Source organism: Lutra lutra, chromosome 10 (assembly GCF_902655055.1).
Source record: "Lutra lutra chromosome 10, mLutLut1.2, whole genome shotgun sequence".
Lineage (NCBI taxonomy): Eukaryota > Metazoa > Chordata > Mammalia > Carnivora > Mustelidae > Lutra > Lutra lutra.
This window is the reverse complement of record NC_062287.1, coordinates 110,673,264-110,690,376: the sequence shown is the minus strand read 5'-3', so window position 1 is coordinate 110,690,376 and position 17,113 is coordinate 110,673,264. Positions and strand designations below refer to the sequence as shown.

General features: G+C 51.0%; 1 pseudogene; it reads right to left on the bottom strand.

Annotated features, from left to right (window-relative positions):
• Positions 1-1,853: 1,853 nt before the first annotated feature.
• Positions 1,854-5,852, bottom strand: LOC125080182 (uncharacterized; annotated as a pseudogene).
• Between the last annotated feature and the right edge of the window lie 11,261 nt (positions 5,853-17,113).

Here is a 17,113-nt window from a genome sequence, read left to right as displayed (position 1 = left end):
AGTGGGGTGGGGGTTGGGGGGTTGGCGCTCGGCACAGCCAGGCCTGGCGGGAGAGCGGGGGAAGGAACCTGTCCTCCAGCATGTCCTGTCTCCTCCGCGGTGGGTCTCTCGCTCCAGAGACTGTGGGTTCTTCCCCGAAGGGTGGCCTGGACTGCCTCCCCGTGTCCACAGGCCTGGCCTGCTCCCGCAGAGCTTTGACATCCCCGTGTCCCCAGAGTGTGCGTGAGGCTCTGGACCTTGTTCAGGTGAGGAGCAAGTGGGTGTAGGGGAGAAGGGCTTCCTGGAGGAAGGGGTCTTGTCTGCAGAGTCAGGCGGCTGGGGTTCCATCCTGCCTCTGCGTTGGCCTCTCTCTGTCTTTGGCACATCCCTGCCCTCTTCTAGCTTCAGTTTCCAAGGCTGGCAGCCATGCCCCTGAGGCTCAGGGCCCCCTCACTTGCTGGTGGGCCCCAAGACCATCGGGTGAGCTGTGCGGGGCAGTGCCACCCCCCCGAGGATGCAGGGTGGGGCACGGTAGAGGGGCCCCAGTGGCCTGTGTGTTAGGACCGTTCTTGGTGCCCCAAGCTCGATGCCCAGTGTCGTAGTTCCAGCCGGGTTTGGCCTCTCTGTCCTCCCCAGCCCGGCGGGTGGACAGGAGGGCAGGTGGACGCGCCTGGGGACGGTCTCAGGGAAGGGAAGGGACAGGTGGCCCGGTGTGTGCCGGCTCCAAGTTTGGATGACTATGACGACAACGATGACGATGGGGAGGAGGAAGCTCGCCCTGAGCGTGGCTCTCGCCACAGGTCTCCTGCGGGCCCGGTTACCCCGCTCAGGTCACGGCTGCCGACGCCCCGATGGCCCCTCGAGGTTCACTGGCCGCAGCTCCTGACCCTGCCGGCACCCAGCCCTGCTCTGACAGCGGGAGGACGAGGGCGTCCCTGTCACTGACAGAGACTCCTCCTGGCCTTTCGGGAAAACGAGTCTGCAAGTCAACCCCGGCCAGCACAGGCCCCACGACGCGTGGCCTCCCTGGCTGTGGCCTGAGGAGCTCAGGGAAAGTCAGTCCAGGCCCTGCCTGCTCCGCGGGAGGCAACGGGTCCACTGTGGGTTCCTAACCACCCAGGCCACACTGCATATCCCAACAGGCCACCGCTTCACTTGTACCCCAACCTGGAGGGTCCCCATCGCTGCCCCAAGGGTCTCTGGGAAAAGGCCCTGGCCGTGGGAGTCCCCGAGGGTGCAGGGAGAGCCCTGCCCTTTCCGCATGGCCTCTGCAGGACATTACCTCATCCCTCATGGGGCAGCTCGGCCCCGGGCCAGTGGATCACACTAGGAATGTGCGACTCGCTCCTCCGGGTCAGGCCGGCAGAGAACCAGAAACTAGCAGGTCCCACGGCCTCGGTCCCCACCCGTGCTGTCCTGGGTGGTCTGGGGGACAGACAGACCCTGCAGGGGACAGAGGGCCCACCCAGCCTGGGCACTGGGGTGCTGGCGCACGCAGCAGAGGCGGAGGATGGCGAGGGGAGAATGGGATTGGCCGGCCCCGCGGGCTCAGCTGCGGGAACTGCAGGAACAGACACGCCCAGAGGAAGCTGCTGGTGGAAGAGCATTGGGCCTGGCCACGTGCTAAGGTGGCGCCCCCCGCCCACCCCACTCACGGGGGTGCGAAGGGGTGGGGCCAGGAGGAGCCTCAGGGCCTGATGTGCCCCTTCCAGGGCAGGGGGAGCTGCTGGGAGCAACGCGCAGTGAGCCCAGCTGGGTCCCCCGACCTTGGAAAGGGGCCAGGCCTGGGTCGCAGCTGAGTGAACAGGGACCGCTGGAGTCCTGTCCTTCCCGGGCCACCAGCCTGCCATCACCCCCGAGGCTGCATGCCTGCTGTCCATGGCCCAGCCCAGTGTCCCCAGGACGGGTGTGAGCCCCAGGAGATCGGGGTCAGGCCCCAGCTCAGCCACCACGTCCCAGGTGCTCCAGTCTGTGCTGTGCCTTCACGGTGCTTCTCTCCCTCACGAGGGCGCGCCCTGCTTCTCTGTGCGGCGACAGCCCCACTGCGTGCGTTTGCTGGAGCTGCCCCAGGCCAGGCCCCCAGACAGGGCTCACACGGCAGACACGCCCAGTCCCCGGTCCCGGAGACCGACGCCTGGGATGCCGGCGCGGGCAGGACGGGGTCCCCCTGAGGCCTCTCTCTCATGTGCGGACGGCTGTGCTCCCCCTGGGTCCTCACAGGGTCGTCCTCCATGCAGGTCTGTGTCCTGATCCCCTCTTCCTGTAAGGACACAGGTCACACGGGATCAGGGGTACCCCAGTGACCCCATGTTACCTTGATCACCTCTTCAAAGTCCCCATCTCCAGATATGGTCCCATCCTGGGGTGCTGGGGGTCAGGGCTCCGACACAGGAATCTGGGGTCACAGCTCACCCCATGACACTCCCTGAGGAAGCAAGAGACTGTGCCACGGGCGCCTCACTCATCCGTTTATTCCAGAGCTGCCGGCCGCGGGCCCTCTGTGGGCAGGGGGGCGGTGGGCGCAGTGACGGACAAGATGACCCCTTCCCTCAAGGGTCTTCCCGAGGAGGAAGCCGGGGAGGACGATGCGGAAGAGGCAGGGAGACAAACATGAAGGTGACGGGTCCGGCATCATCCTCGAGCCCTTTCTTCTCTTACCTCCCACTTCTGGGTGTGAGTCCAGCAAGCCCTGCTTCTAGAAGCTGATGGCCTCTCAACACGGCCACCGTCCAGTCCCCCGGTGCCTGGAGCCTGGCCCTGTCTCAGTGATCACCCCCACCCCCGGCCCTTCACCGCACAGCACCCTGGGATCCTAACGTGTCTACACCAGACCCTGCGGCCTCTTGCTCCACACACGCCCGTGGCTGCCCATTTTCCCAGAGTGAACGCATCAGTCCCCCCAACCCCCGGAGTGACTGCCACCACCATCCGTCCTGTCTCCCGCTACTCGCCAGCCCCCTGCTACCCTGCTCCATCTCCAAAATCTAAGTATGCTCCTGCCCCAGGGCCTTTGCCCGGGAGCACTCCTTGCTCAGACAGCCATGTGGCCCTTCCCCTCACCTTTTTAACTCTTCAGGAAGGTCACCCTGGACCACTTCATTTAAATTGTCCTCCTGATCCCTTCGGTCCCAGATCTTGTTTCTCTTGCTCGTTGTCCTTCTTCTCGACGAGGATATGAGCTCCATGAGGGCAGAGAGGCTCGTGTGCTTTCTTCCCTGCTGAGGCCAGCACCAGCACACGGCCTGAGCCACCAGCACTGAGCCATCACGCATCTGAGTTGTTTCGTCTTTTTCCTCAACGGCTGGTAAGCATTTTCCCTCAGGAGCCGGATAGTAAGTATTCTGGGTGGTGTGTGTCCCGCTCTGTTGCAATTACCCAGTCTGCGGCTGAAAAGCAAAGCCGTCAGCGGCAACACAGATAGGAATGGGCATGGCCGCGTGCCAATAAAACTTTATTTACAAAAGCAGGCAGCGGGCCGGAATCAGCTGTGGGCTACCATTTGCAGACCCCTGGCTTATCCAGTGAACCAAGCCTGACTCCCTCTCTCTGGAGCCCTCTCCCATCCTGGGCAGGTGCAGGGCACTCATGCACCCTCCATGTCTGTGCCATCCAGAAACTTCCAAGGCCAGCCAGGCATCTGAAGCCTCTTGAGTCCCCAGGGAGGGGCCGGTTAGGAATGGTTCCCCCACTTTGCAAATGGCAAAGGTGAGGTTCAGCAAGGTCAGGGGCTCACAGGGCCCACAGCTGAGAGGCGAGAAGCCCTGCCCCCCTCCCCTCCCTTCTTTACCTGCCCTTCCTGCCTACCTGTGCCCACTGATGCTCCCCAAACACCTGCTCTTTCCTGCCCTGGAATTCCACCTGAGTCCAAGTCCCCAGATGTGCCCCCAGGAACGTGGAGGAGGGAAGAACATCTTCGTGGAAGGAATGGGTGGGTCACTTTGGGAAGCAATTCCGCCTTTCCTAGTGGAGCTGAGACTGCACATCCCGTGACCGGGCGGTTCTGCCCCAAAACCCTCGCCCACACTCCCATGGAGCGGATCCCTGCAGCAGCATCCACGGCAAGCGTGCAAACACCCCGCACGTCCATCTAGAGCACGGTGCTGTCGGCACACGGTTACGGACGGTGGGGCCATGAACGTGAACGGACCGGGGGACGCGCATGCCAGCACGGCTGACCCGCACTGACACAGGAGGAGACTGGGTTCCCCGTGCAGGGGCAGTGGTGGGGGGGATCCTGGGACGGAAACACAAAAGCGGAGCCAAGCCTGAGAGCCAGGTGGCGCACCGGTGTGAACTTCTTACAACATCTTACTGTGGACGGGGGCGGCCATTCTGAGGGATTAGCCCCAGGGCAGCGGGCGAGGGCAGGGTGTTCGGGACCAGCCCAGCTCCCTCTGCGTCCCCACCCCCACCGCCGGCCCTCCATCCCCCACCCTGGTGCCCCGTCCCCTCCACCCTCACGCTGGGCTTCGCCTGCCCCCGGTCCCTTGTACGTGCTCTCCCAGCCTGGCCTTGATCCTCGCTGCTGAACAAGGTGAATGTAGGACATGAGGCGGGACCACACCCCAAAGGGCTGGGCAGGAAGGGGAGAGGGGCACAGGTAGGGGTGTGGCCACTGGGCTCCGCCCCAAGAAGTTGGGAGAGGGTCACAGCCATGCAGAGGGTGTGGGGAAGCAGAGGGCCTTTCGAAACCCTGTTCTCACTCTTCCCAACCTGAGAAATGCAGAAGAGCAGGAAAAAATTAAAAACAAATGAGAAAAATAACCAGACCCCACCCACCCTCATCACCCTGAGTTTCCCTCCATTTCCTGGAAGAGGAGCAAGCAGGTGCAAATGGGTGCTCTGACCAAGGACTTGGCGGGAGTGGTGTGCGTGCTTCCAGGTTTCAGGGTGAGGTCACCTCCCCGCCCCTGGGGCAGTAGGCAGATCGGGCTCCCGCACCCTCTTCCTGAGCGAGAACCCCAGCTCCACGGGAACCTCAGTTCCAGCGTCTGTCCCACGTGGGATGGGGACCTCCTCGTTTCTGGATCCTTCCTGGTGTCAGAACCCAGAGCTCTCAGTCTCTCCATTCCTGCCTCGTGGGAATATCCCTTCCTTTCTTGTGCCCCCAGCTCTGCTCCTACAGGATGTTACCATTCACGGGATTCCGAACACCCCGTCGCCAGGGCTGGGTACTCATTTCTGCTTCCATTTGGCTGAAAGCAGACCACATTCAGAGGACGACGTTCGTTCACCGTTCACTGTCCCCTCGTGAGGTCGGCGCTATATTCGCCCTCGTATTGATAGACAGGGAAACTGAGGAACGGGAGGTGGGTAATTCATCTCCAAGTCCACAGCTAACAGAGGTACAAAGGCCAGAACTCGAATCCAGCTGTCTAACTCCAGAGCCCAGGACTTCTCCATGGGACTCACTGCTTCCAATGTCCCCAGGTGTTGCCAGCAAAGGTTGTCAAATAAAATAAAGGACACAGTGAGGTGTGGCCGTGTCACCATGGGAGAGAAGAGGGAAAGCCCATCTCACAGCGTCTTGGAAGAAATGAGTAGCATACGCTTTCTCCAATTCTCCATCTGATGCAATTATTTGGGGCATACTGAAAGTTATTCGTCGTGTATCTGAATTCAAATTTAACAGGATATCCTGTATTTTTATTTGCTAAATCGGGCAACCATGCTGTCAGCTGATGTTGGGAGCTACAGGGCTGCCTTCCCAATAAGCTCTCCCAGACACCTGGAGACTTGGCGGCTGAGCTCTCTCTGTCCGTCTGGTTGAGGGGTTGCATCTCGTCCCCCCAGAGAGGTCTACAGGCTCTCGCTGCTGCTCAACTTGAACTTAAGCATCTCCCGGTAGCTGTGAAGGCTCCTGCTCATCGCTGTGGTCCCGAGAGGGCAGGATCTCAAGGTCACCTTCATCCAAGGGTCTTCAGGTCACCTTCATCCAAGGGTCCCCCAGAAGACCAGAGGCACATGCCTGCCAACCCCGTGAGAAGGAGCCAGGATAGTGTAGGGAGCGTGGTGAGCCTCCGATCTGGGCACATGCCTGCTTTGCCCAGGTTACCCACACCACCAAAGCCAGGGAGATGTGGGGGGAACGCTCCCTGGGACGACCTTCCTGAGGGCAATTTCTCAATTCATGTCCAAATGTCAAAGCGTATCCCCTTTGACTCAGCATTTCTACTTCTGGGAACTTAGGTGAAGGAAATGTTCCAACCGGGTACAAAGATGATGGCTCAGGGGTGTTCATCCCGGCATGGGCTATAACACCTGGAAACAGGCAGCAGCCTGAGCGTCTCTCGGTCCCGGTGGAATCATCAAGCATCTGTGTGATGGAAATGCAAGCCATCTTTGAAAACAATCTTGTGGATCTCTGTCTGTGGAGATGGGAAGGAACCTGCCATCTATGTTTGAATTAAAAAGGTAAGTCATACAAGAGCAAACATCCTGCTTTCCTATGTATGTGAGACTGGCTGTGTGTGTGTGTGTGTGTCCTAACCCTGGAAGAATGGAAAGGAAGCCTGTTCAGTGAGATGACAAATGCAATATGGCAGGACTGCTGGCTTTCCCCCAACATGCATTCTCCCTTCGCCTTTAGCAGAAGAACCCACAACTTTCAGCTGAGCCCATGGCTTACCTTAATACAGACCGTATATCCTAGCTTCTCTCGCAGCCAAATGCAGCCACGTTACCAACGGGAGATAGAAAGAAAGGACATATTGCAAGTGGCAAGCGCCTTCTTCATCCCCGCTTCCGTCCTGCAGGCTGGAAAGCATTGGTGATGGCTGGAGCTCCAGCTGCCATCCTGGACCAGAAGGTCACAGGAGGATTGTGTCTCCAGGGTGATGGCTCAGGGAAGGGTAACAGGCCTCAATCTTTGAAGGCTTTGTAAGAAGGCTTTGTAAGCGTCCATCCGCTCCTAGACTTTCACATAAAAGAGAAACCAGTTTCTATCTTGTTGAAACCACCAGTGTTTGGGGAGGTTGTCTGCTACGCAGCCAAACCTAACCCCGACCCCTCCAAGTAGTTCCTTTAGCTGGCAAGATCTCTGGGGATTTAATTATCTGTTTAAGTTGTTTTTTGGTCCTCTTAAGTTTGTACTTTGAACATTTATGCATCATTCGTCTGGGTTTAAAAAAAAAAAACAAACCTTCATTTTGAAGCAATTAAGGAAGAGATAAAGCAGACGCATCCACTTACAATGTACCAAGCTGTGTCCTAAAACCTTCCCGTGAACATCTCATTTCGTCCTTGCAGCAGCCCTACAGGGAGCGTCATTGTCTCTGGCTCCCAGAAGGGAAGCTGACATGGAAGAGAGCTCGTGTCACTTGTCCCAGTGCCTCTGCTCATCAGCGACAGCACGCAGGCAGCCTGGCCACGGAGTCCACGACCGTGAGCACGACTCTGCCTGCCACCGAGGCCCTCCAGCTGCAGAGGCCACACCAGCCCCACCCCACCTTCTCCTCTCCCACCATCTAAGGGTCCTCTCTGGAGCTGCCCTGGAGGGCACCTGGGGTGACCTTGCCCTAGATGCTGAGGCTCAGGGGCTGGGGCGTGGGGGTTTGCAGGGCTCTTTCTTCTCCTTGCTCATTCCACAAACAGTCGTGAGTGCCCACCAAGGGCCTGGCTCTGTGTCTGGTGACACAGCCCAGGAAATCAGAGACACCTGCCTTGGGAAGTGACCCATGATCTGGGATCCGAGGCCAGAATAGGAGTCAGCTAAGTGGGAGGTAGGAATGGATATGCTAACCAGAGGCAATGGTGTGTGCAAAGGCCCTGTGGCAAGAAGAATTCGCTGGGCACACCCACAAGCCTCCTGTCATTCCAGGCCCACCGCAGCCTGCCTTCCCCCAGCCCATTGGCTCTGCAGATGGCTGAAGGTGAGAGAAACAGCAAAGGGGCTCCTGACACTATTGTCCTTCACTTCGGCCACCACAGATGGTAAGGGCCCTGCCTCAAACTCTCTGTCCTGCTAGAGTCCAGAGCTCCCCAGTAGGGACCCCAATTCCTGCCTTTGAGACCTTGGATTGAGGCTCCTTTCAGGGGCCTTGGGCATGACCTGGGCCCCCTTTGGCCTGAGTGCCACTCAATCTAGATTCCTGTTTTGAAATGTCACTCACATATGTCACCCCTATCTTGTTCCAGTTCAACTCTACCATCAAATACATCCTCCTCCTAATGGAGCTATGCTGTCCCAATTGCTCTGGCCCATGCTCTCCCTCTGCATCCCTCGCAGGCTCCCTGGTGCCCTCAGTCTGAGCTGTGGGCCTCTGCTGCTTCAGAGGGTAGGAGCAGAGCACTTGTCCCACATGTGGCCTCTCCTGTCAGGTTTCCCTGAATCTCAGATGTCCACCAGCCCCCAAGGGAGGGGGCGAGATTCTCGGTCTGCACACTCAGCAGCAGTTTCAAAAGAGTTTGTTTTACTTTCAAAATAGATTGTATCGAGCGTCCGGATGACCGGTGGGTCTGGGGCCAGAGCAGAGAGAAGAGCTCTGACCACTGGGCATGCCGACTCAACCTCATGGGTGGACAGTGCCCGCAGGAGCTGGGCCGGGTCCCAGCAGCAGGCAGCGCCCCTGGCCGGTCCACCCCAGCGGAGGGCAGCGGAGGCTGAGCATCTGGGCTTCCAATGGGTTCCACTCAACCTGAGCTGTTGCTGTGAAAGCAGCGGTGACTCACTCTGTGCCCTGTCCACACCTCACCCTCGGGGGCTCTCTTGGACAGACCTCCTCCCTCCGTCCTCCCAACCCAGCATAGACTTCCCAGGGTAGTTCCTGTGTCTTGAGGGCAAACATACTCCAGCCACGCGTCTCCCAACAACCCTTGATACTATGACTTTACGAATGAGGGAGCTGATTGACGACATGCCTGGAGCCCAAGATCCCTCCCTTCCTCCCTATTCCACGGCAGTCAAGTAACAGAAGGCTGACCCGGGCACACGGGCTACATTTCCCAGACTCCCTTGCAACAAATCACGGCCACGGATAAGTTCTGACCAAGATGATGTGAAGAAGTGTGTCGCCCCCTTCTCCTTCCCCATCTGGGGCCTGACAAAGAAGCCACTGGCCGAGGACAGCTGAACAGAGGAAGTAAGGGAGCCCACATGGCCCTGGGCTACTTATCTGTCCTTTTCCGGAGAAATTAATTTGGAGATCGAGCCAGTGTATGACCTGGTGTGCTCGTTACTCAGCTGTATACTGACAAATACAGGGCTGCTGAGGACACATGTTGGGACGCTTGCATCTTTCAACAGCAAATGGTCCGCTTTTGGTTTTGGGACTTTGGCAGAGGGACCCTGAGGTGTCTTGCCAAGAAAGCGAGCCTGCTACAGGCTGTCACACACCGTGGCTTGGCTGGCTCTGGGCTCTCTGTACCCAGCCCAGGACCTGGCCCCAGGCAGGAGACTGGCATGGCCTGGGAGCCCCAGAGTGTGGAGCTGAGGGAAGACACCAATGTTTACCGGGTGCTGAGAGATGCACGGGACTGGGCCAGGCACTTCTCTGTGTGGTCTTGATTCATTTTTTAAATTTTATTAGGTACGATCCCTTATATATTCATGGATTTAGTTATGCACAAAGGGTAAGACGTTGGGCACTTTCTAAATTGTCCATGTTCTCTGATCTTGGACAGGTTTACTGTGGTATAACTCACACACCCTACAATGGACCCATTTGAAGTGTGCGATTCAGTGGTGTCTAGTAAATTCACAGCCGTGCCTCTGTCCTCACAGCCAACGTTAGAACATTTTCAAGACCACCAAGGAAACGATACCCTCCTTAGCCCCACCCCCAAGATCCCCAGTGTCCCACCCACTCCCAAGCCCTGGCAACGACAGGTCTCCTTCTCAGTCTGTGAACTTGCCTATCTGGACATCCTGTATCAGTGGAATCATATAGTATGTGGTCCTCTCGCCCAGCATAATGTGTACGAGGCTTGTGTTTGCCCTGGCGTAGATCAGGGTCAGTAAGTCGCTGTTTTTTAGAGCTTGATATTATTCTCTCGTGTGGACACGCCACATTCTCTCTATCCATTTGCCGGCTGGTGGGCATTCAGGTTGTTTTCACTCTTGGGCTGTTATGAGCACTTACACACACGCATGTGTGTGTGGACGTATGTGTTCACTGAGCGCTTACACACACGCGTGTGTGTGGACGTATGTGTTCACTGAGCACTTACACACACGCATGTGTGTGGACACATGTGTTCACTGAGCACTTACACACACGTGTATGTGTGGACGTATGTATTCACTTCTCTTGGGTCTGTCTCCAGTGTGGCACTGCTGGGTCCCATGGCAGCTCTATGTCTCGCCAATTAGATTTACTTTTGCACCTAGACTGTGAAGGTGGCGCCCAGGCCTGGTGGCCTTGGCCCTGACCCTGGGCGGCTCCGAGCCTACCTTTGCTCATCAGTGACATGGGGGTGGGGATGACAGCTGCCACGTTGCGGAGGGGTTCTGTGGTTCCGACCTGGCACATGGGGGTTCTCGCTGAAGGACAATCCTTCTCTTCAGAGTGAGAAAGGGCAAGGGGGACGGGACAGAAAGAGGCATCAAGAGTCATACACACCCCACCCCTCAACATTATCCTGAAGTTTGCCTCTTTATTCCCATGGGTCTGGTCAGGGGATGTGCAGATCTGCCCACCGACTCCTGCCTCCCCATCTCAACCCCAAGCCTCTACCCTATGGCCATGGGTTACCTGTTGGGGGGCCACAGAGCCCTCAACTCTCACCCATGCCGATGACAGAGGCTGGGCCTGGCTGGCAACAGCCATGGGTTTTCTCTGAGGGGAGTAGCTGAGCCCCGCCCATAAGGGACTCTGTCCTTCCCCCACCCCCAGCTCACCCGCCCCTCTCATGATTCCAAGTGACCTTAGCCCCGCTGCGACATTGGAAGGGACCTCGGCCTGTGTGGGTGGCAATTGGTATGTGAACCCAAGGCCTTCGGCACCTCTCAAAGGCCCGCATGGCCCCTAGACACCTCTGGTGGCCCTGCCGCAACCTGGCCACCTCGAGCATACCTGGGGCCAGCAGCACCATGCTCCTCATCTGGGTCATCCAACGTCATCCCCACTTAAGCCCTGTGAGGCAGGTACTGTCATCATTCCCACTTTGCAGATGGGGAAACCAAAGCACAAAAAAGGGAGGAAATCTTCTCTAGGTCCCATGTGGGAGAATTCAAACCCCAGACTGGCCTTCACCACTCACAGCACCTCCCAGAACCAGACCCCCAAGCACCCTGGGGCCGCACAGCTGAGTACCTGAAGACCAGCTGATCACCCCACCACCCCAGACAGCCCTGGATGCCCTGGGGAGGGAGAGCCCCACGGAGCCCAGACAGCACCCAGGCATCTGGGCAGTGCCTGGGGCTTCACCTGCCAGCCCTGGCATTCTGGAACTGCCCTGTGCTGGGAGAATGTCAGGGTAAGCTAAAGGTCTGTGCCCAGAGGACAAGGCCCAAGGAGCTCCAGGGCAGGGGGCCCCCAAAGACTGCAATGAGAATGGTGCCCTTAGAGTTGTGCAGTGAACAACCTGCACACTCACAGTACTGGCCTGGAGAGGACCCAGGGCTGACATGAGGGCCATTGGGCTAGGAGTCATAGCCAGCCCCTGGAGAAAAGTGCCGCTACCTTGGTCTTCTCGATGTTCTCAGGGCTTTATGCCCCCACTGGGCTGACCAGGAGCTGGAACTAGGGAGGGGCACAGGACAGGCGGGAGGTGGCTCCCACCAATCTCCTCTCTGATACTCAGGGTGAGGTGGGCTGTGAAGTCACACTATAGTAATTCTAATTGGCCTTAGAAAGATTAGGTGTATATACTACAATTCCTAGAGTAACCACATGCACAGGAAGAAATATTGCCAGAAAACCAATAGGTCAACTAAATATATATAATATATATTATATATACCATGGTATATATAATATATATTATAAATATTTATATAATATATATTATATATACTATGGTATATATAATATATATTATAAATATTTATAATATATATTATATATACTATGGTATATATAATATATATTATAAATATTTATATAATATATATATAAACATCAAATAATCCAAAGGCATGCAGAGAAAGAACAAAGAAACAAAAAATAGAATGGACCAGGGTTAATCATTAATATTCTAAAAACACCAATTAAGAGATTGACAGTAATGGATAAAAACAGCCAGACTCAATAATGCACTGCCTACAAGAGATTCGTTTTAAATATAAAGATACAGATAGGTTGAAAGTAAATAAGTTGAAGAAGATACACCATGAAAATAATAGCATCACATAGCTGGGTGTATATAGTAATATTAATTAAAATTTATACTAATGATAAACTTCAAGACAGAAAGTATTATTGGAGATAAAGGAGACATTTGTTATAATAGAAGGGTTGATTAATCAGGAGGATGTAACAGTGATTGATTTTTATGTGCCTAATAATAAGGCCTCGAAAGGCATGAAGCAAAATTAACAAGATCAAGGGAAGAAAGAAACAATTTCACAATCATAAAAGGGAGATTTTAACACCCCTCCCTCAGCAATCAATAGAACAAATATACAAAAAAAAAATCAGTAAAGACATGGAAGGTACAAGCAACACTATTAGTCACTTTGATCTAATGATATTTATAGAACACTATACCCAGTAACTGAAAAGTACATATTCTTTTCAAGTGCACTTTTGTGAAGATAAACCATTCGCTGGGCCATAAATCAAGTCCCAGCAAATTTTAAAGCTAGAAATCACACAGAGCATGTTCTCTGGCAACAACTGAATCTCGTTAGAAATTAATAACGAGACATCTAGGAAAAACCTAAGTATCAATGATTCATGAATCTACAAATGACTCATGAATTAAAAATGGAATCACAAGAGGTATTAGAAAATAATTTGAATTGAGTGACAATGGAAATATATCAAAATCTGTGGGATGTAGCAAAAAGAGTGCTTATAAGGAAACATAGAACTTTAAACACTTATCTCAGAAAACAAAAGCAACTTAAAATCAATGACCCGAAGATCCAGTTTGGATAGCTAGGAAAGGAAAAACAAAATAAATCCAAATGAAGAAGGAAGGAAATAATAACAAGAGGAGCGGGGAACAATAAAACAGAAAACAGACAGCCAAAAAGTGGGGTGGGGGAGCCAAAAACTGATTCTTTGAGAAAATCAACAAAATTCATGAACTCCTACTGAAGTAAATAAGAGAGAGGAATAGAGAGAGGGAGAGACAGAGAGACAGAGAACACAAATATCATTCCTAATAATGGAAATTGAAAAAATATTATTACTGAAGATCCTATAGACTCTTCAAGGTATCACTTCTTGATACCAGCAAATCCAGCAACCCAAATGAAATGAGCAAATATGTAGAAAAATCAAACTTAACAAATTGATACCAGAGGAAACATCACCCAAATCATTTTAAAAGACGAGCATAACCCTAATACAGAACTTGACAAAGACATTTTTTATTTTTTTAATATTTTATTTATTTATTGACAGAGGGAGAGAAATCACAAGTAGGCAGAGAGGCAGGCAGAGAGAGAAGGGGAAGCAGGCTCCCCGCTGAGCAGAGAGCCGGATGCAGGGCTCGATCCCAGGACCCTGAGATCATGACCTGAGCTGAAGGCAGAGACTTTAGCCCCCTGAGCCAGCCAGGTGCCCCCAAACACATTTTTAAAAATAAAATTGTAGACCAACATTCCTCAGGAATACAGGCACAAAAATCCTTTTAAAATATTAGTAAGTCAACTCTACAATATACAAAAATAATAATGCATCAGGAATAAGTAGGGTTTAACCCAAGAATCCAAAGTTTGTTAAATATTTGAAATATAATTCATCATATTAACCACGTAAAGAAGGTAAATCTCATAAATTTTAAAATAACTATAGAAAAAGCATACGATCAAATTTGATGCCCATTCATAATAAAACAACTTCAACAAACTAAGGTAGTGGGAAAGTCCTCAAATGGATAAAAAATATCTACAAAAGCACAGTAGCCAACAATATAATTATAGTGAGCCTGGAATTTATTTTCTTTAAGATCAAGGAAAAGCTAAAGGTGTCCACTTTCAGAGTGTCTGCTCAACATTATACTGGCAATCCTAGTCACTGCAATAAAGGAGGAAAAACCTATAAAAGGAATAAAAATTATGATTAAAGAAATAAAACTATTCCCAGTTGCCACTGACGTGATTACACAGATGATCCCAGGGAACCTCCTAAACAGCCACTAAAACTAACAACAGCAAACAGTTGATAAACAAAATTACTTAAAAGATCTACTTCAAACAGCAAGCCACCCTCAAAAAAACCAAAAAACAAACAAAAACCCCAATAAAAGGCAACCAAGACCCTATGCTGAAAATTATAAAACATTGTTGAGAGAAATTTAAGAAGGCTAACAGATTAAAGAGCCCAGAAATACACCCATGCATCTATACTTAGTTAACTCATGATGCAGGAGTCAAGAATATATAACAGGGAAAGGACAGTGTCTTCAACAAATGGTGTTGAGAAAACTGGACAGACAGGAGGAAAAGAGTGAAACAGGACCACTATCTCACACCATACATGAAAATTAACTCAAATTGATTAAAGACTTAAACATAAGGCTCCAAACCATAAAACTCTGAGAAGAAAACAAGTGGTAAGCTTGTTGACATGAGTCTTGGTGATGATCTTTTGAATCTGACACCAAAAGCAAGAAAAACAAAAGCAAAATAAAGAAGGGGGACTACATCAAACTAGAAAGCCGCAGAGCAAAGAAAACCATCAACAAAATGAAAAGACAATGCACTGAATGGGAGAAAATATTGGTAAATCACATACCTTCTAAGAGGTTAATATCTAAAATATATAAAGAATGCATACAATTCAATAGCAAAAAAACTGAAGCAATTCAGTTTTTAAAGTGAGCAGAAGATCTGAATAGTTATTTTTCCAGAGAAGACATACAGATGGCCAATGGGTGCATGAAAAGATGTTCAACATCACTAAGAACCAGGAAAATGAAAGCCAAAACCACGATGAGATATCTCCTCACAATCATCACAATGGCTAGTATCAAAAAGACGAGAAATAACAAGTGTTGGCGAGGATGTGAAAAAAAGGAAACCCCTGTATGCTGGTAGTAGGAATGTGAATTGGTGCACCACTGTGGAAAGCAGTATGGAGTTTCCTCAAAAAATTAAAAATAGAACTACCATATGATCTAGCAATTCCACTTCTGGGTATTTATCTGAAGGAAATGAAGACACTAACTCAAAAAGATATCTGCACCCGCATGTTCATTGCAGTGTTATTTACAATAGCCAAGATATGTAAACAACCTAAGTGCCCATCCGTGGGTGAATGGATATATATGTGTGTGCGCACACACACACACACACACTCACACATGACACCATGGAATGTCATTCAGCCATAAAAAACGGAATGAAATCTTGCCATTTGCAACAGACAACACAGATGGACCTAGAAGGCATTATGCTAAGTGAAATAAGACAGAAAGACAGACAAATACTGTATGATCTTATTCATATGTGGAATCTAAAAAAAAAACAAAACAAAAAAACCCAAGGTTATATATAGAGAGAACAGATTAATGATTTCTGGAGGTGGGGGTTGGGGGTGAGCAAAGTGGTGAAAGGGGTCTAAAGGTACAAACTTCCACTTATAAAATAAGTCACAGGGATGTCGCGGGCAGCACGGCAATTATAGTCAATAATACTATGTTGCATATGAAAGTTGCCAAGGGAATCAATCTTAAGAGTGCTCATCACAAGAAAAAAAATTCTTGTAACTACATGAGGTGACAGATGCTACTAGACTTATTGTGGTGATCATTTCTCAGAGTATACAAATATTAAATCACTTTTTAAAAAAAACTAAATAAATGTAGAGGTATACTATGTTCATAGATTGGAAGTCCCATATTCAGATGCCAATTGTTCTCAAACTTATGTACACATTCAATATATCTGGTAAAAATGTACAGGTTAATCCTAGAATTTATATAGAAATGTAAAGACCTAGAATGAACAAAAAAACTTTTCTAAAAGAATGATAAACTGGGGGCACCTGGGTGGCTCAGTGGGTTAAAGCCTCTGCCTTCTGCTCAGGTCATGATCCCAGGGTCCTGGGATCGAACCCCACATTGGGCTCTCTGCTCTGCAGGGAGCCTGCTTCCTCCCCTCTTTCTCTCTGCCTGCCTCTCTGCCTACTTGCGATTTCTCTCTGTCAAATGAATAAAATCTTAAAAAAAAAAAAAGAATGATAAAGTGGGAGAACTTCTCTGATTTCAAAATATACTTAATAAGCTACTGTGATTGGGAAGGTTGGGTATCAGTGTAAGGACAGACATAAGTCAATGGAACAGAATGGAGTTCAGAAATGTATCCACATATATGTGCTTGATTGGTTTTTGACCAAGGTGTCATGGCAATTCAGAGACGGGGAAAAGCAAGTCCTCAAAAAATGGTTTGGATCAACTGGGTTTCCAACTATGAGACTTCTAGGTGAAAGCAGAATAGAAGAGAATATCTTTGCGACTTTGGGGTAGGCCAAGATTTTCTAATAAACATGGAAAGCCCAAACCATGTAAGGAAAAAAATTGATAAATTGGTCCTTAAATTAAGATTTTTCTACTTTTTGAAAGACACCAGTAAGAAAATGAAAAGGCAAATGACAAACCAAGAGATATATTTATAGCACACATGTCAAACAAAGGATTTGTATCACAATGTATGCATATTTCCAAGACCCCTAAGCCAATAAAAGTGGGCAAAAGATTTGAATAGATATTGCATTAAAGAAGATAAACAAATGGCCACAGGATGAAATCATCAACATCATTAGCTATTCTAGAAATGTGGATGAAAATGACAGTGAGCTATGATTACATGCCCATTAGGATGACCGATGTCAAAAAAAACTAAGCACACCAAGTCTAGGCATGGATATAAATATACTGGGGCACCTGGGTGGCTCAGTGGGTTAAAGCCTCTGCCTTCAGCTCATGGTCTCAGGGTCCTGGGATCGAGCCCCACATCAGGCTCTCTGCTCAGCAGGGAGCCTGCTTCCTCCTCTCTCTCTGCCTGCCTCTCTGCCTACTTGTG